The sequence below is a fragment of the Spinacia oleracea genome, chromosome 3 (genome assembly GCF_020520425.1).
Source record: "Spinacia oleracea cultivar Varoflay chromosome 3, BTI_SOV_V1, whole genome shotgun sequence".
In the NCBI taxonomy this organism is placed as follows: domain Eukaryota; kingdom Viridiplantae; phylum Streptophyta; class Magnoliopsida; order Caryophyllales; family Amaranthaceae; genus Spinacia; species Spinacia oleracea.
In genome coordinates this window covers 84,656,066-84,677,093 of record NC_079489.1, presented here as the reverse complement: position 1 = coordinate 84,677,093, position 21,028 = coordinate 84,656,066, and the positions used below count along the sequence as shown (strand labels likewise).

Sequence of the window (21,028 nt, the reverse complement as noted above, 5' to 3'; positions counted from 1 at the left end):
TCAGTTCACTTGATCTCACTGAATTATTAACTTGCATAATTAATACTGAACCGCATTTATTAGACTTATCATTAAATGCATACTTGGACCAAGGGCATTATTTCCTTGAGTTGATGAGCCCCGACCAACAGGTCAACAAGCTGCAAAGAAACAACTAGCTGCCAGGAGGAAGGGAAAAAGCATCCAGAGTGATCATAGTGAAGCCATATCAGTTGCAAAGAATATTGAAGAGTCACGTGCACAATCAATGAGTCGCATGGCAGATTTGAAAGAGCAGGAGCTTGAAAATCAACTACTTTGTGCCGATGTCACCAAGATGGCTCCTTTACAAAGAAAGATTCATGAGAAGAAGTTGCAAGCACTTGCGGAAAAATATGGATGGACTTTTGATGATTAGGGTGCTTCCAACTTGCTCAATTTGATTATGTTTATTAATGTTTATTATTGTTGTTTTAATATGTTGTAGCTATGTTTTAATATGTTGTAGCTATGTTTTAATATGCATGTTCTATGTTAACGTTAACTATAATAATTATTAGTAATATTATTATTAATAATAATCAAAACAATAATAGTGAATTGATTCCAACTTCTGTGAGTTGTCACCTCCAAGTCTATATCAATGCATGACTTGTTACCTCACATCCATCTTTTCAGTAACTTTGTCAGATATCATTGCACTCTTTTTTTGAATTATTGTACCAACGAGCAGTGCATTATTGTTGCAGTACTCATTGAGTTATTTGAATATTGTGCATTGAATTATTAACTTCCAAAACTTCTATATATTTACCCATTTTTGAGCTCAAATTCTCGTAGCAACCTTTCCACAAATCCCCTAAAAAATTATAAACATCAAAGCATAGTGATAATGTCATACTTTAACCCTCCCAACACCTTTGATGAATTGTATAATCAAACATATGATTCATATATGGGGGGTGACATTTCCACAGGTTTAGTTGATGATATCCTAAATCATGTGATTGAAGATACATCACCTTCAAACCCTACTAAAACAAGAAAGAAAAGAAAAACACAGAAAGAAAGCATGAGGAAGGGCATGAGCGCATATGGAATGATTACTTCTCAAGCAACCCAGTGTATAGTGCACAACAATTTCGTCGAAGGTTCCGAATGAGAAAGGAGCTATTCCTTCGCATCGTCAATGCTCTTGAAAATCATTCTGAATATTTCCAACAAAGATTTGATGCTATTGGTAGGAAATCTATCTCCCCACTTCAAAAATGCGTTGTTGCCATTCGGTTATTGGCTTATGGAATGGTTGGTGATGTCGTAGATGAATACGTGCGAATTGCTAGATGTACGACACTACAATGCTTGAAGAACTTTTGTACTTGTGTAATAGAGGTTTTTGAACCTCATTACTTGAGAAGGCCAATAGTCGATGACACTCGACGTCTTCTTCAAATCGGGGAATCTCGTGGATTCCCTAATATGCTTGGTAGTATCGACTGTATGCATTGGCAATGGGATAAATGTCCCACGGCATGGCAAGGTCAATACACTGGAGGTCATCAAGGTGTACCAACAATGATATTAGAAGCTTTTTCTTCTTATGATTTATGGATTTGGCACGCATATTTTGGTGTTGCAGGATCTAACAATGATATCAATGTTTTGGATCGATCTCCGATATTTGATGAGTTGCTTGAAGGTCAAGGTCCTGAAATCCAGTACACGATAAATGGAAGCATGTAAAATATAGGATACTATCTTGCAGATAGTATCTATCCTGAATGGCCTATTTTCGTCAAAACTATTCCTCGAGCAAACATGTTATCTGAAAAAAGAAAACTATTTGCTCAACATCAAGAAGGTGCAAGGAAGGATATAGAATGAGCTTTTGGGGTGCTCCAAAAGAGATTTGCGATTGTTTGCAACCCCGTACGTTTATGGAAAAAAAGTGAAGTTGGCGATATCATGAAAGCATGCATCATATTACATAATATGATTATTGAGGATGAAAGAGATGATACCGAATTGACCACTAGTGATGAGTCATATTTGTATAGGGTATTTTAGGCACATTTAGGTTGCATTATATTATTAGGCATTTATATCATTTTAGTTGCATTTAGGGTCACATTTGCATAAATTATCATTGTCGTACTCTATTACGCCCCGTTTGTGTTTTCTTTAATGTTTCAGGTGATTTCACGGTCATTTGGATGCTTTCGGAGTGTTATGAGTTGATTTGGATGATGAACGGATGGAATGTTGACTCGAGGATCATTGCATGTCTCTAGGGATAATTTTGAGTCAACAACGAAGCTAAACGCTATTTTTCTAAGCATCAAAACGGACAAGCGTTCACTCTTTTGATGATATCTCAAGTTCTACATGTCGGAATGAGACGATTTTGATTGGGCTAAAAAGTAGGCTTCAAGATCTTTCCAACGGCAGGTCACATGTCCTTATAGGCATTGTAGAACGAGAGTTATGACATAAACAAGATGGCTCGACTATCCGATTCGCCCACGGCCCACAACGCAGACCCAACTTTTCTCCCTGGGTGCGAAAACCAGCGACCAACCAGCGGGGCCGCTGGTTTCTCCGCCCAACTACTTCCGCGTGGGTTCGTTGCGTCGCTTCTCGTGATCGTTCAATTAAATGATAACTTATGTAATTATTATTATTTCCTATTTTGTTTAGAATTTAGGAAGCATATAAATACTTCAGGGAATTAATTTATTTTCCCTTATGCTTTTATTTTCCTTTATGTTATAATTCCCTTAGAATTCTATTTCACGTTCCTTTTCTCTCTTCTCTTTTTCATGAACCCTAGTTTTTCTACTTACTCCATTAATGTAATTCTTTGAGGTATTATTGATTTTTCTCTTTATTTTATTTATCGCTTTTAATTATGTTTTCATTCCTAGACTTAAGTTTCATAATTTATTTTCATGATTGATTAGTTTGCTTTCTAGGGTTTGGGAATCCATGTTTATATTATGAATCTTTATTATTATTATTCATGGTTTGATTATTCATTGATATTTCTAGTTGATTAGGTTTATATTGTTAATCTTTGCAATCTGATCAATTGTTTGATTAAATCATGCTAATAGGGTTCAGAATCGAAAGATTGAATTTTAGAGACTTACTTACAACTAGCAATTCTGATTATGTTAGCGATCGTACTGCATTATGTTGAATTGAGAGTGTTAAGACCCGGCCGTAGGATTAACCTGTGCTTTGGATAATTTGAATATTTGAATTGTCGATGATGTTTTGATTGATTTTGAACTATGAACATGGTGAACCATTGCCCTAGATTTTTTAGTTTATTTTCCTTTATTTTAGTTTAAACATTCAATCCTAAATTTCGTGACATTGTTAGTTTCGCCATACCATGAAAGCTATATTTAAATAGCCATCTCTCTGTGGATTCGACCATGCTTACCCTACTACATTGTTAGGAGGTTTCGTTAGGATTTTACTTTTGACGGGTGTACGACAGCCTATCAACTAGCGTTAACTATACAGTAGCAAGGAATCAAAGTGAAGGTCCACAACTTCATACTGGTCTACTTAGAAATTATTATGTAAACCGGAGCAGGTACTTTGAAAATCATACGCGAATTCGCAACCGAGCCCAATGTCACCAGCTACAGCACGATTTGGTGGAACACATATGGTCGCGTTTTGGAGGAGACGCTAATTAAATTTCGTGTGTAATTTTCAATTTCATGTGGTTGTACTTCTTTTATGTTTTAGCTATTATGTATGCAACTAATTATGTTTATGCCTTTAAATTATGTCATTATTTTTAAAATGTACTCAATTTGTGTCCCATAATTTATATAAAATTAAAGTAAGCTTAAAATCTTAAATAAATAATTACATAAATTGTAATTTAAATGATATAATAGTCGATATATATTCGAAAAGTAATTAACATTCATAGAAAAAAAAACATAAAATAGATTAACTATAAAATAATATCTTAAACTTTTGGTAGAGAGTCTGGAGAGAGTCTGAGGGATAAAGTATAAAACTGGAATGAGTCTGGAGTGAGTCTGAAGAATTAAAAGAAGGTAAAAGTTAGTGGAAAGCTGATGTGGCACAGTCTGAAGATTGGGTTTGAGTCTGAGGGATAAACTCACCCTAAGTCTTAAGACTTGGAATGACATCATCAATATTAAGGTGAGTTTATCCCTAATCTTGAAGGGAGTCTCGAGATGAGTCTCTAGTCTAAGTCTTGGGATAATAAGGTAAAAGACTACACCAAGTCATGAAGTGAGTTTGAAAATCCAAGACTCACTTAAGACTCCACTTTTTTCTCCCCCCAATCAAATCATGCCACATCATCAAACTTAATTTATCTTATTTCACTCAAAAAAAACTTTTATATTTTTAATCAATTTTTCTTCAAACTTGATTTATAATTATATTTTTATTCTTAAAAAAAAAATTGAATCTCAGAATATGAGAAACGAACAAGTGAAAAATTTAACCCAATTTCTCCAAACACCAAATTCCCAATCCACTCATACTAGTCAAAATATAGATCAACCTTTCATTACACCCGTTAGTGTCGAATCCACTTCCGGCATTCCATATACTTTGTTGTATATAAGAAAACATAATTTCAATATTATTTAGAAAATGTACCAAAAATAATATACATAAAATATTATTTTAGGAGTTAGGTGAGTCTGATGATAATGTGTAAAAATAGGAAGAGTCTTATGTGAGTCTGAATAATAAAAAAGTTAGTGGAAAGTTGATGTGGTAGAGTGAATATTAGAGGTGAGTCTGGGGATAAACTCACCCTTATCTTAAGACAAGACTTCCATAATTTCATCCATTTATCTCCTTTTGTCTTAACAAAGTCTTAAGTGGAGTCTTGGTTTTTCAAGACTCAATTTAAGACTTGGACACTCACATGGGTGATGTCATCCTAAAAGTGGGTGATGTCATGTAGATGTATTGAGAAATGTTAATTGAATCTTAGGGGTGAAGAGAAAATTTTAGTTGAGTTTTAGCAAGTCTTAGCACATAAAAAATTATTAAAATTAGTAAAAAGCTGATGTGGCATCTGAAGTAAGTCTTAAGATAAGACAGGGCTGAACATGCTCTAACACGGGCTAGATATGCAAGTGTCTGTTTGAAAATTGACCTGGTACAACCTCTAGTCACCAAATAGTCTGGGTATGTGGCATCAATCAATCCATTGTTTACGAAAATGTCAATTCTCAATGTTTACTAGCTTGTGGAAAAATAGGCCATGACAAGTCAACCTATACTTCTACAATATGGCACAATCCACTTCTTTACAGCCTAATATTTTACAAAAATCAAACTGAGGCCCAGCCCAATTCCACTCAACAAATTCCAAACCCCATTTTCACTAACCCCTAACTGATGTACCCGGGTACATCCAACTCTGGTTGTACCCCCCAAAAAACGACGCACATGTTGTATTATTTGTTCTTTCTTGTTGTACTGTTTGTTCTTTCATGTTGTTTTTAAAATTTATTATAAAATTGTTCATAATTGTTGTTGTTCTTTCTTCTGGAATTTTATGTTCTTTTTATATTGTTAGTTCTTTTTTATTGAATTATTTGTTCTTTCTTGTTTGTTTGTTTGTTCATAATAATCATATGGTTCATGTTTATAATAAAATTAAGCTGTTCACTAGTTTTTTATGTTTTTACAAGCGCTTGTATTATTTGTTCTTTCTTTTTGTATTGTTTGTTCTTTCTTGTTGTATTGTTTGTTCTTTCATGTTGTTTTTTTAAATTCATTATAAAATTGTTCATAATGGTTGTTTGTTTATTTTTATTCTGGAATTTCACATTCTTTTTATATTGTTTGTTCTTTCTTGTTTATTTGTTCATAATAATCATCGAGTTAATGTTTATAATGAAATTGTTCATACTTTTTGTTTAATTTGTTCATGCCTTTTGTATTTTTGTTCTTTCTTGTTCTATTAATGAGCATCTTTTAAACCCTCTGTTCTTTCTTTTTAACCTATTTTTTTTCTTTGCATGCTTATCCTTTTCAAATCAATAAATGTTCATTTTTAAATTAGTTGTGATCATCATATCAAATTACTTACTATTTTCATTTTCAGCCTACAATAATGAGGAAATTGAAACCGTGAAAGTCAAATATTGTGTTCAAATCACAATTCATACACACATTCAAAAGTATAAGAACTCGAGACTGCATCAAAAGCAAGATTCGAGATTGAATATATAGATAAATAAGCGGATGATTTCTACTGATATCTTGTAATTCAAGTACAATTTTACATAAGCAATGCCTAAAATAGTAAAATATTCATATTTTTGGTAAAATATGTTATTTGACATGTTTTAATTGCTCAATATATGTAAATATATGTCAAAAGTAATAACATAGTCATGCAATAACTAAGTTCATTTTAAAATTAGTAAATACTTAGTTCACAATCAGTAGATGAATGTTCATTTCTAAATTGGTTGAATAAATGAGGATTGCCAAATAATTAGATAAACGTTCCTATTCGAATGAGTAAATAAATGTTCATTTTCAAATAAATGAATAAATGTTCATTTCTAAAATAGTAAATGTACACGAAAACTAACCTAAACTAGCATTTACAACTCAACCCCAAAGGCCAGTACGCACAAGTTACATCTTTTCGTGCCGGAACGCTGAATGTTTGAATGCATAGATGCTCAAACAAAGGGCTTAGATCGGTAAAATAAAGCTACGGGAAAGTCTACTGAAACAAAACAATAACAAAGCCAACTGCACGAATAAGCAACAAAAGGAATTGCAAGCGCTGGAAATAACCAGCGCACAACAAGCCTGCGCGTGAAATTTCTGGCACCGCTCATCCCAACGCTAGAATTTTCTAGCGCCTATTGGTTCAATTCCTGTTAGTAGCTTCTAAATATGCATGACTAAAAAAATACGATTCGTAAAATATTTATTAGTCCTCTAATAACACTAATAACACTAATGTCCGGCGTAATGCCGTTTTTGCTAAAATAACCTTTGACGTTCACTAAAACAGCAAAAGTTTCTATAAACGAAAAAAGTCAGTTTTCAAAAATCAGTTTAAAAAAAGGAAAAAATGGATTTACACCAAATTACTCGTTATAATCGCTTAATAACATTCGAGGTAAATGACGAGTCAAGTCGAGTAAAAAATCCTAGCCGAGTCTGTCACCCTTTATATGAGTCATCCTTTGAATTCATCATATCCATTAAAGCCTAAGCTCACCTAGAGTCTTAACCATAATTGTTTCTTAAAGTCTAAACCAAGTTAAATGAAGGAAATAATGCCCTTGGTCCAAGTATGCATTCTATGTTAAGTCTAATAAAAGCGGTTCAGTATTAATTAACAAGTTAATAATTCAGTGAGATCAAGTGAGCTGAATGCCTAGCTAGAGGCCGCTTCAGTTCAAGTGGAATTAATGATATTAATCCACAGCTTACTCTTGACTGAACCCGTAGGGTCACACAAATAGTACGTAAACGGATCAAGTATTTAATGGCATTAAATACTCCACCTATGAATATTCGGAACCGACGGATCTTGGTTTCAGTGGGAGCTAAGATCGTCACAGGCAAGAAATGAATACTCCGGAAACGATGATATTGCCGGAAACGGAAATATGGATCGTATCGGAAATATAAATATTATCCAAGTCGTAGATGTTGCCGGAAACGGAAACATGGTACGTATCGGAAAATATTATCGGAAATGGAAATATTGCCAGAATCGGAAATATTGCCGGAAACGGAAATATTGTCAGAATCGGAAATATTACCGGAATCGGAAAATAATTCCGGAAACGGAAATATTAAATATTTGTTCGAAACGGAAATTAATTCCGGAATCGGAAATATTAAATATTGTTCGTATCGGAAATGAATTCCGGAATCGGAAAATTTAATCGGAAGCGCATCGTACGAATAAGCATCGGACGAGGCCTGCCGGACGAGGCCCAGCACGAAGCCAGGCCATCGCCCAGCAAGCCAAGCGCGCCGCACAAACAGCCACGCCAGGCCCAGCGCAAGGCCAGGCCCAGCAGGCTGCGCAGCGCGCACAGCGCGCACAGCACGCGCAGCGCGCAGCGCGCGCGGGCGCTGCGTGGGCTGCTGCTCGCGCGCACGCATGGGGCCCATCGTGGCTGCCGTGCGTGTGTGTGCAAGTGTTTGTGTTCGTGCACGTTTCCTAAAACATGCAGAGTTCGGTTAATGATTAAATTCCTAATTCTATTTGATAAATTAATTAAATTAGAGTTCTTGTAGGATTCTAGGTTTAATTAATTTGTATCTGAATAGGATTTCGATTCCCTTTCCATACCCCTATAAATATGAGGCTAGGACTCACAATTTATAAGAAGTTTCAAAGTATTCAAAAGTGAGTTTTTTGAGAGAAAATTAAAACACACATCTTGCTCATAAAGTGCCGAAAGTTTCTAGTACCTTAAGGGCGATTCTAGTTGGTCAATCTTAAGGCGGATCCGGACGTGCTGTGGACTATCTACGGAGGGACGACACTTGGAGTCCTAAAGACTTGTTCTTGTTCGGTTCGGGCGCAGCTAGGGAGGGCACGCAACAAAGAGTATGCATCTAAATTATGCTATATGATTATGTGTAAATAATATGTTGTCCTGGGTTAATGGTTGTTTCCGCATGATCTATGTAATGTCATATGTATCATAAACTAACAGTGGTATCACGAGCCCCTTATTATTTTCATAATCTAAATTGCATGAACATGGTTAAATATTACAAATTTGCAAGAATTAAAAGGGGTGATTAATTTTCGTAATTGTTAATTAATTGCAAATTGCGTTTATTTAATTATACGTACGCAGTTTTTCGGCAGTTTCTTCGTTACTCATCCGAATTGAGTGATTTTTGTGTCAATTCCGCATGTAAAAGGCATTCTAAAATTTTGACAAAAATATTATTTTTCTGCCGAACCCAGAATTCTCAAATTCGAAGCCTAACTATGACTTTTCGAAGGTTTTAGTTTTTCGAATGCAAAATTTCGTAAATTTAAGATGTTAAATTAAAATATTTGCGATTCTTGTTGATAAATCTTGAATTTTTGATTGACCTACTGCATATGTTTAACAGGTTTGAATGCCTAGTCTTGTTAATTATGCAATCTAATTTGTAATTATGATTAATTTGTTGAAAATTAGAATAATTTAGAATTAATTTGATTTTCATAATTAATTGTAATTTAATTAGAAACCTATGATTAAAAACCACCATAAAAATTGTAAATTTATGATAAATTTTAAATTTTTATGACCTAGACTTGAATCCATAACAATCGGAAATCAATTGAATAATAAATTTTCGATTTTTTCGCCCTAAAATTATGAAATTAATATTATTTATTAATTTGTCATTAATTTTAAATATAAATTTTAAATTTTTATGCGATTCGTTCATAAAACTTGCACGCACGAAGCAATGGACGCTTCGTGTTACCCTTAAGGGGTGTTGTATAATGCGGGCATGCGACGACGAGCAAGGGAGCTCGTCGCCCGTGCGGCACGAATGCAATGAGCAAGGGCGTAGTGCACGAGCACAAGGCAGCAGCCCTGCCTTGTGTCGTGTGCCACGAGCAATGGACGAATGGGCATGGGCGAAGGGCGAGCCAAGGCAGTCGCGTGTGGGCAGCAAGCGAGCTACGCCACAACGCGCGCTGCCTCGCACAAGAGCGCGCAGCCTCGCGCGCAGCGAGCGCAAGCTCGCGTGCCACGAGCGCTGCGCCCAGCATTGCTCGCGCGCACAACGAGCGAGGACTCGCGCGCACAGCGAGCGATGTCGCGCGCACAGCGAGCGATGTCGCCCGCACAGCGAGCGATGTCGCGCGCCCAGCGAGCGATGTCGCGCGCGCACTGCGAGCGATAGCTCGCGTGCGATGAGCGATGGCGCGCGCAGCGAGCACCAATGCGTGCGGAGGCTTGCGATGGGGATGCAGCAGCTATGCGACGAGCGCATGGGCTGCGCACACATGGCCAGCAATGGCTGTGTGCGTGCGGCCCATGGGGGTGCAACGCGTAGGGTGTTTGCGTTACGATTAAAGATCGTTTTGAATGTTTAACTTGAAAATTTCAGTTCACGTAATTTTAATTAATTTTAAAATTAATAATTTAAATTATTTTCTTGGATTTTAATTTTGAATATTGTAATTATAATAAATTTTATTTATTCTAATTATTTTACTAAAATTAAAATCATGAATTAATTTAAATACGACTGAAATTAAATTAAACTTTTTGGATTCAATTATAAATTTACATGAGCTTTAAATTTTAATTAAATTTGTATGTTTCCGGTTAGACTAGAAATACATTTTTATGTTTAAAATTAGTAAAGCATATGAATTTATTGGTTTAAGTGGGAGCGTATTTTAGTCATAAACTCTTGATTAGGTCTACAAATCCTTAAGGTTAAAACAACTTGATTAGAATTAATAAGGACTGAATAATTGGTAGATTATTGGTGCCCTTGATTAATTGCTGCAAATGTTTACGTGATGCATAATGAGTTTTACTAACCAGCTATGTGGGCCATTCATGATAATGAATGGGTGAATGGTATATATTGTATATGTACTGTTTTGCAGGTTATGAAGTGACTAGTATGGCCCAAATAGGATAGAAAATATGGTCTGCGTACCATTAATTTGAATGTAATTGGTCTAAAGTACCAAAGTTATTTTTCAATTCAAATATGGTCTGCGTACCATCAAATAGTTGTAATTAGTTATAGCTTATCCTATTTGAAGAAAATGGTGCCTCCCACGAAGATTTTCAAGACGGACTTTGAAGTTAAAGCTTCAAGATGAAGTCGGGCCATACTAGATCACAAATATCTTATGCATGTTTTAAGTTATTTATTGCTTTTAAATATGTCTTAAAATGCATGAGATCAAAAGCTTGATTATGTTGCATGATTAAGGATTTTAGTTCACTTAAAATCTAACCAACATAGTAAGAGCCTTAAGTTCCAAACTTAAAAATTGAGTTATAAGGTGCCATGCCAAAATATACACTTGCTTGGATATCCTTTACATCAATCTAGTAATAGTTTTCGCTCAGCGAGGTGTTACTTATTGGTCCTAAAGGGGCAAGGTACACAAATAATTGTGAGTACACGTTAGTTTTGGTGAAACTCAACGATATAAGTAAGGAGTCCTTTTATGTCGTGGCAAAATCGATAGGTTTACCTAATAAGTTCTTAGACGTACCTATTAACCAAGAATAGTTTCTAGACTATTAGCAAAAGGCTTTTGCTTACCTAAGATGTTTTAGGATTAAGTCGACAAACTGTGCTTAGTTCTTCAATGATTTTAGGGTCTTGGAATCATTTTATTCACACCTACCGGAACAATAAAATCGAATAAAATGCTAATAACTTGTTTGAATTGCATGGTTGCTTTAATTTCAAGTTATTATTCATGATAAATGTTTAGACTTTGCATGCTTCAATGTATGTTTTAATTATTGTTTATAATTAAATATCTTGCACTGCAATAAATCCTTTTAGAAAGGTAACAGTAAATTTCCTCAATTGGTAGTGAATCCAAGAACGATTCACGGAATAGAGAGAAAGTGAGCAATTTAAAATGTACATTTCTTATATCGACTTTTATGGTTGTTTTTGAATATCAAAATCGAATGGCAAACCAATTGGTGCTTGTGAATTCAAAATACAATGTAGTTTTGAGATCATAAAGCATTGAGTTTAATACGCTCAGCTTTACCAATGGTTAACAACCTAATATCTTTGTCCATTTAATTCTCGAATGAGTCTAGTCCCTAGACATTCGAATAGATCGATGCTTAGAGAACTTTAGAAGCTTCTGGTAAGATCATCTAGTTGAAACAGAATATTCAACATAAAATGGTAAAGAACCTTGTTGGTGACATTGGACATGTCTAACAAAGTATAAAAGTCAACACTGAAGAATTCAATTCTTAAGACTATAAGAAAGGGTACAAGAAATAGGATAACGAGGAACAAATGAAAGGAATTTACGATTCCGTTTCTACCTATAAGTTTATGTTTAAAGAGAAGTGACCTAGCAATCAAACTTCCTTGGTATCATATACCGCTTGAGATTCTTACTTCGGTAATAACTCAAACAATGGAAGCTAGGATACACTAATGACCTACAAGTGGGAAATGAAGCATGGCAATGCTACATTGATTGTAGGATCATCTAAGTTTGTTTTAAGTCCTTTCAAAGGCTGGAACTTAATGGCTATTTTGTTCCATAATCAACATACCTAAATTTCTGTTTTCAAACACAGAAAGACTCACATTCAAGAAAAACAAAAACAATGTTTGTTTGTTTATTTGAATGAAATGGTCAATTACAGGTTGAGTCAATATGCTTGATTAAAACAAACAACTCTTTAAAGAACTTTACTAGGTTCAAATCAACCCCTTGATTTGAGTTCCACAAATCTTTGGCATTGTTGCTTAGACCATATCAACAAGTTAACATTCATAAGCTCTATTTTGATGGACTTCTGAAAGTTGATTGATTTCTAGATCATTTTAAGACAACTAGTCTTACTTGTTGAAAGTAACAAAAGATATGAACTATTGTTAGAACGCCTAGACAATGGAGTTCAAAGCTAAAGAAAGATTTTATGACTTTATTATTTCACATGGATTTGAGTGAATATAGGTTTATTTACTCAAATATGATATAAGTTGAATCTGTTTGGCTAGTTCAAAGATTCAGAAGTATAAAATCCACTTGGTAAGAAATCATAAAGATCTAGGTTAGATCATGTTAATGATTACTTGAGACCAAATATGATCATCAATGATTGTGTGTTGTAATTTCAAGATCTAGCTCCATAAGATATGGCATATCTACGTTGGAATGATCGAAGTCAATTAGTACTTGATTCGATCAATGATGAATCATAAAGACTTTTCCTATAATTTCTAAAACAAAATGCTCAACTACCACCAAACTAAACCAAATTCGCCAAAGCTATTGAAAAGTAATTTCAGAATAACTTTTCTAAAATATATCTAGAGAGTTGCAAAACTCAGTGGGAGCTTAGTGTTTGTCATTCGACAAACTAAGGCCCAAGTATAGATATATGTTTCATTGTGATTTATTCAAATGAGACACAAGGGTATTGTTTCTACCACGAATTTTTTGAGAACATAATGTTTGTTTGCTCGAAATAATGTCCTTTTGGAGATTCGTTTCCAAAATGACAAGTGGGAGAAAATAGACCTCGAAAGTTTTCGAGGCGAACAACAAACATAAACGGACATTCCGGAGGCTTTTCGAAGTGCTTCAGAAAATCCGAACTTATTCTGAAAGGACTTTAGAAGTAGCTTTTAAAGAATAGACATCTCTTAGAAGACTTTACAAGTGCTTCAAGGAGAATAGAATATTCAAAGGACTCTCAAAGTGCCTGTTGATATTCTATTGTTTGATGTTCTATACCCAAGTAGGCATAGAGTTCAAGTCACTGGAACTATGAGATTCTTCTATTAGATAGTAAGGAAACATAGAGTTCTGGTCAATGAAACTATGAGATTCTTCTATTCGACAGTGAAGAAACCTACAACTTGCAGTCAAACTATTATCATGTAGATTAATGAGTTTATGACTTGTAAGAAAGCTATGACGAAACCTAGATTCCCTAAAATGGTTAGAGGCCATATATAGACTCAAATATTTTAAATGGTTAGAGGCCATAAAACATACTCAATGTTTTGATGACAAAATTGAAATTTTGTTGATTTGCAAGAATAGTTTCACACCTATTGGTTGCAAGTTTGTTTTAAGGATAAAAACCATCAAACATGGAATTGTGTTCACACACAAAGCTAGATTAGTTGCTAAAGGTTACAAGCAAATTCATGGCATGGATTGTGTTGAAACCTCATGCAAAATCGTAATGCTTAAGTCTATAATTCAAGCAATGATTGCATATTGGTACATATGGCAATTGGATGACAAAACGTATTCCTCAATCAAATGTTGGAATAAACTATGTACATGGTATGTCATAGGATTTGTGGATCCAAATAAATGCTTGAAAAGGAAAGCTAGCTTATGAAATCTAAGTCCAGATTTAAGCAAGCAATTGGGAATTAGAACTGTATTTTAGTGAAGCTAATAAGTATTTTAGTTTCATAAAATATACATGATTCTTATAGATATATAAGAAGTTTAGTGGGAGTACTTAAAACTTAATTGGTCCTATGTGTATTACACACATATCTCTCTATTGTGAAATAACATTCAAATGCTAATGACTTAGATTTGAAATTATTCATCAATGATGGACCATGGCGAAACTTAGTACATACTGGGTATTAAGATCTATTTACAAAGATCTTATGATATTGTTTTGGATTAAGTAATGGCATTTACTAAATCAAACACGAAAGTCTCCATTGGAGATATTCGACCCATGTGAATAAATCTAAGTAAAGGATGTTTGAACTATGTATAAGAATTTACTAAGTTAAACATCAAAGGATCTAAATAAGATTCTTAACCTATATTATATGTCAAAGAATTTAGCCGAATTCAGTATCTACTGAAACTAGATAAGCTAAAGTTACATGAATAGAATTCAATTGGGAATTATTCTGCAAAAGAATTTATCATGTATGATATAATATGAGGATCGCCAAAAATGTATCGTATGACTTTAGGCATGACGAACATATACCAATCTCTATTGATCTAAGTGAAGATCAACTAGATTGAGATCAAGAATACTTATGGTACTTGAAAAGGTACATAGGAATAGTTCTTGATTCAAGGAAATAAAGATATGCTAAATATTGATGCTACACGCATAAACACTGGCAAAGGATCAAGCAAGACCCTTTGGAGTTAATCATTGATAAGGACGAGCTATAGAGCATCGTGTTTTGAAATGGCAACATGGATTGGAGACCATGAGTTGTTGCGTGGGAAATTAAAATATTAATTTCTATGTTCTAAGATACAGCTGGAAAGTTTTCCACATGTCTGTGAACTGCTTGGATAAGTAAATCCAAACAAAGCATCATTAGCAACAGTTGAAGTAAAAGTAATTGTTGCCTAAGAAGCAATAAAACAGGGTTGTTTAAAGTTCTTCACTGAACTTGGGTAGATCACCTGTCTGCTGGCTTGATGGTTCTTCATTGAAAAATGCGTAGAACCACTCTTGAAGCAAGAAAAACGTCTGCTAACTTGATGGTTCTTCATTGCAAAATGAGTAAAACCACCATCGAAGTAAGAAAGACTAGATCACATAATAAACAAACTCGAAAAGATCTTATCATCATATCTCGAAGAACATTCGATGAAAAGGATATTAAGATTGGCAAAGCATGATAACTAAACCTATGCAACAAGTGAGAAGCAACACTCACATTGTAGCACTGGAAATCAAGCATAGCTTTGAATTCCATGAATTGTTTTAGAAGATGGGTTTGAGGCCCATGGTTATAAAACATTGGGGTTGAACATTTATCATATATGAAATGTATTTTCATATTCCATTTAATCTTGGTTTAGTATTAAATGATGAGTCCCTTCAAATTTGACGATATATTCAAGATAGACTGTCAGGACCAGTCCTGTGACTAAGAAATGTCTATCAAGTGAACTTGAATGTCAAAGGTTGAAAATGGTCCCTAATCGGAGTTTTCTATAAAATTGGACGCATAGAAAACGTTAGACGATTAGAATGCAAGATGACTAGTAGTTCTGTTTCTTGAACTATGTGGACATGGCAATGTCATAATCATTTGCATAGATACTTACTTTGGGAAGACTAGTATCGGACAAGACCTATGAAACTTTACTGTAAGAGATGAAAATCTGTCATAAGTAAATTTCATTAAATTATTAGACACTAAATCCTCAATACCTGAGTGATTTGAGATTACTTGTTAGAGAACTGGTTGCTTTGACGTTGACCAACCATCGCACCGTAAAAGGAGGCTATAAAGGCAACGCTCAGGTAATCACCTATCAAACGAAGTCTAATCTCAAGATCGCAAGATTGGGATTGTCCTCCCATAAATCGGGATGAGATGCTTAAAAGTTGTACAAGGCCACTCGGAGAGCTAGAAACTGTGAAATGCATGGCCGTGCTCGGATGAATCATAGGCTATGATTATCTGTTTATTTGATCAGTTGAACTCTGAAACCGAGGAACACCTCTGGACATAATAAGGATGACAACTCTTACCTTATGTTCAAGAGCAAGCATCGAGCGACAAAGGAATTAGGAAATGCACACTTGTCCCTAAGGACAAGTGGGAGACTGAAGGAAATAATGCCCTTGGTCCAAGTATGCATTCTATGTTAAGTCTAATAAAAGCGGTTCAGTATTAATTAACAAGTTAATAATTCAGTGAGATCAAGTGAGCTGAATGCCTAGCTAGAGGCCGCTTCAGTTCAAGTGGAATTAATGATATTAATCCACAGCTTACTCTTGACTGAACCCGTAGGGTCACACAAATAGTACGTAAACGGATCAAGTATTTAATGGCATTAAATACTCCACCTATGAATATTCGGAACCGACGGATCTTGGTTTCAGTGGGAGCTAAGATCGTCACAGGCAAGAAATGAATACTCCGGAAACGATGATATTGCCGGAAACGGAAATATGGATCGTATCGGAAATATAAATATTATCCAAGTCGTAGATGTTGCCGGAAACGGAAACATGGTACGTATCGGAAAATATTATCGGAAATGGAAATATTGCCAGAATCGGAAATATTGCCGGAAACGGAAATATTGTCAGAATCGGAAATATTACCGGAATCGGAAAATAATTCCGGAAACGGAAATATTAAATATTTGTTCGAAACGGAAATTAATTCCGGAATCGGAAATATTAAATATTGTTCGTATCGGAAATGAATTCCGGAATCGGAAAATTTAATCGGAAGCGCATCGTACGAATAAGCATCGGACGAGGCCTGCCGGACGAGGCCCAGCACGAAGCCAGGCCATCGCCCAGCAAGCCAAGCGTGCCGCACAAACAGCCACGCCAGGCCCAGCGCAAGGCCAGGCCCAGCAGGCTGCGCAGCGCGCGCGGGCGCTGCGTGGGCTGCTGCTCGCGCGCACGCATGGGGCCCATCGTGGCTGCCGTGCGTGTGTGTGCAAGTGTTTGTGTTCGTGCACGTTTCCTAAAACATGCAGAGTTCGGTTAATGATTAAATTCCTAATTCTATTTGATAAATTAATTAAATTAGAGTTCTTGTAGGATTCTAGGTTTAATTAATTTGTATCTGAATAGGATTTCGATTCCCTTTCCATACCCCTATAAATATGAGGCTAGGACTCACAATTTATAAGAAGTTTCAAAGTATTCAAAAGTGAGTTTTTTGAGAGAAAATTAAAACACACATCTTGCTCATAAAGTGCCAAAATTTTCTAGTACCTTAAGGGCGATTCTAGTTGGTCAATCTTAAGGCGGATCCGGACGTGCTGTGGACTATCTACGGAGGGACGACACTTGGAGTCCTAAAGACTTGTTCTTGTTCGGTTCGGGCGCAGCTAGGGAGGGCACGCAACAAAGAGTATGCATCTAAATTATGCTATATGATTATGTGTAAATAATATGTTGTCCTGGGTTAATGGTTGTTTCCGCATGATCTATGTAATGTCATATGTATCATAACCTAACATTAAAGTCTACCGTTAGAGGCATCATTCACCTAGAATTACATCCTGGAGAGTCTTCACACACTTAGAATCCCCCCCCCCCCTAGAGTTCACTTACACCTAGGATAGTTCCTTTTATCCTCATCCTGTAACTAAAGACCAACCTGTAAAGCCAAAAGTAACACTACGGGCATAAAAAGAGTTTAACTAAGAACTGTGAGGCCCATAACCTATAAGTCCGTAGTTTTATCCTTATTCCATCACCCAGAGTCAGTTTCCGCCCAAAACAGTTAGCAGATTGAAAGTTATAGTTGTTGTAGTCCAGCAGTTTCATAAAAATCCGTTTTGTGTAATGAGTCAAACCCATGTCCAACCTTTGAGTTTGAGTCGTCCGAAATAGCGTGCTAACATATTCCAAATAATTAGTACGTTGTTATAGACGGCATTCACCATCTAAAGGTGTTATTAACTCAGTCCATGCCTCGAAATTAATAAATTAACACTCTTAATTTATAAGCGATTATTACATTCCGTTCAAATCACCTAGATCTTAAAAGTATAGACCATGAGAGCACTATAACTCCCACTTGACTAATAGACACAGAATTATTTCCCAAAATGCAAACTTGACATTTACTCAATTTGTCATTTTAATCGAATCTTAAGACGATCATGACAATCTAATTTCTAATCGTCCAGATTTTAGAGCAACCCATTTCTCGAGTCTATAAATTAATCAAGGACACGAAAACTACCTTTAAACGGGCAACCCAAACCTTCAAGTACTCAGTTTGCCACTCAGATTGACCAAGCATTCCTTATCATCTGAACTTGCTGGTAGTGTTAATCTGTCAACATTAATCAAGAACTAGGTGATCATATCCAACTTTCAAAATTCAGTTTTACTTTTCAAAAACAATAATAATTCATCAACTCTTCCCTAAGGGTCCTGACTAATTTGAGCATAATTCAAGGAACGGTCTCTTGGCATCATAAACTCTAATCATTTAGGGAAGTCTTCATCAAATCCGCTCTCTTTTAACTTCCAATCCGAACATGAGTAGCATTCAAGAGCATATCCATCTAATAACGATTACTCTTGTAGAGCTTACTTCTCGCCTCATCGCCTTAGAAGGAAAACACAAGCAAATTCATCAATTTGAGCACGGTCCAAGTAATCATCTCAGTTGCCTAATCCGCCGAATAGGTTACAACACTTCGGAGCACCCTACTCCTGAGATAGTTACCATCAAAGGATAAATGAACTAACCTCTCTAATGAGACGGAGTTCCCTCTTTGAAAAACAAAAGACAGTAAATGAATTTGCTTGTCAACCAAAAAGGGTTAAAAGGTGGAATAAAGACAGAAAATTCACCCCGGTAGGTGAGTCGTACACAAAAATACTTGCTAAACTAAAAACTCGGGGAATGTTGTGTCCAATAGGTCTCACCCCGGACCCTCGTGTTAAAGGCAAGTATTGGGACCATATCTAATATTTTGAGTATCATCAGGGAAAAAGTTATGTTATCAAACAGCGTTGGCACCTAAAGAATGCAATACAATATCTAATTGAGGACGGAGTCTTGACCCTTCCCATGTAAGATATGAAGTTGAGAGCATTATACTCCAATAAGATTAAACATTCACCTACAATGTTTAAAACTTAATTTACTTCTCATAGCATTCTTTTAGCACCAAACAACATTTAGGACAACTATGGCATACTTACCCTCTGCCATATCGAACATTCCACCACCAGAATGTTTAGAATGACATACTCATAAGCAAATCTCTACTGGACTGAAAACGCTAAGCTACAAACTAGATTGTTGGCTGCACTGAAGACTAAAGATTATCCGAAACTTGAAGATACAGACTCAAAGTTCAAAGAAGCTCAGACTTAGAATATTGCACTACAAACTAATTCTATGTCATTCTCCCTTCCATTTCGTTCCTAAAATAGAATAAGAGGCTAAATTGTTGTCATCCCTTCTTATCATGTACTTTTATCCAAGATCAATAAAATTTATATTTAAAGTACATCCTTGATTGTCTTACCATAACAGATTTAAAAGCAATGAACAAACAAAATGGCAAATTATTCGATGCACAAAACAAATGAAAAAATAAAACTTATTATGCACTTTACATAAAAGAGTTCACAATTAGTCACTCACTTGGGCCCAACATAGGCCATTAACTTCAAATGGAAAAAATCAATCTCAGGACCAACAGCTAGGGGTTCAGTCAGTCCACCTTCACGGTTTTTGAAAGATATAAAATGAACCTGGGGATGGAAATGCACCATGACAATAAAATGAACAAGATGAAGGAACTAATCAAGTGAAAATGACTATAATTGGCGAAGTATTTGGGGGGCAAAATCTTTGTTGTTGGATGGGATGAAATGGAGAGTGGGGAATGGGAGGATGCGTGGATTCCGGGGGATGGCTCACTTGGTGTGCCAACTCCTATGGGAAATTATGATGGTAATATGTGTGTAAATGAGCTCATTGATTTTGAGCTAGGATGTTGGAGACCTGATGTTGTTGCAGCGACGTTCAATGAAGAGGAGCAGAAGGAAGTACTAGAAATTATGTTGCCTCGTTCATGGCCAAAGGACATGAGATATTGGTGGCCTACCTCGGATGGGCTTTACACGGTATGGTCGGGATATTGGTTGGGACGAATTGGTCATTTAAGAAAACTTGGGAGCTTTTCAATGGTGCAAATGAGGACGAGCTATGGAGACTATAGTATGGAGACTCGACATGCCTCCTGAATTAAGTCACTTTATCTGGAGAGCTTGTAAGGGGAGTTTGGTTATGATGGATGTAATGTACCGACTGTCATATACGACCTACTAGGAGATGCTCGGTGTGCGGGGCAGAGGAAACTATAATGCACTCCTTTTTGAGTTTACTCATGCCTCTAAAATCTGGATGCAGAGTGTGTTCATTGACAGGTTTAAATGGGCAGCAGCCAGCAGATAATGACAAGGAGCAACTTGGTATTTTTGAGAGTTCGGTTATGTTTGATGTGGATGTGGTGGCTGGTGGTTGTGGCTACGGGATTTGTGGGTTACAATGAGGAGTACATTATATATAATATATAATATATAATGACAATGTTACAATGACCGATATTCATTCGGAGCGAATTTGTATTAATTCTTTCGCTTGATTTAATTTAATTTTCTGGCTCTGTTCTTCCCCTAAAAAAAATGCAGTAAGATTTTCCAGGTATTAAAATCACACCCGCGTGTACAATTGAACTGCAGTATACATGTATCAAATGTATTCAAAAAGTTGAACAAAATCAAAGGTCCAAATCTAAAGTTAAAAATGAAAGTAGTGATAAGAAGTA

The 21,028-nt window shown here is 35.7% G+C and overlaps 1 pseudogene; it reads left to right on the top strand.

Moving 5' to 3' along the window:
* Window positions 1-871: 871 nt before the first annotated feature.
* On the top strand, window positions 872-20,752 carry LOC110786326 (uncharacterized; annotated as a pseudogene).
* The last annotated feature ends 276 nt before the right edge of the window (window positions 20,753-21,028 follow it).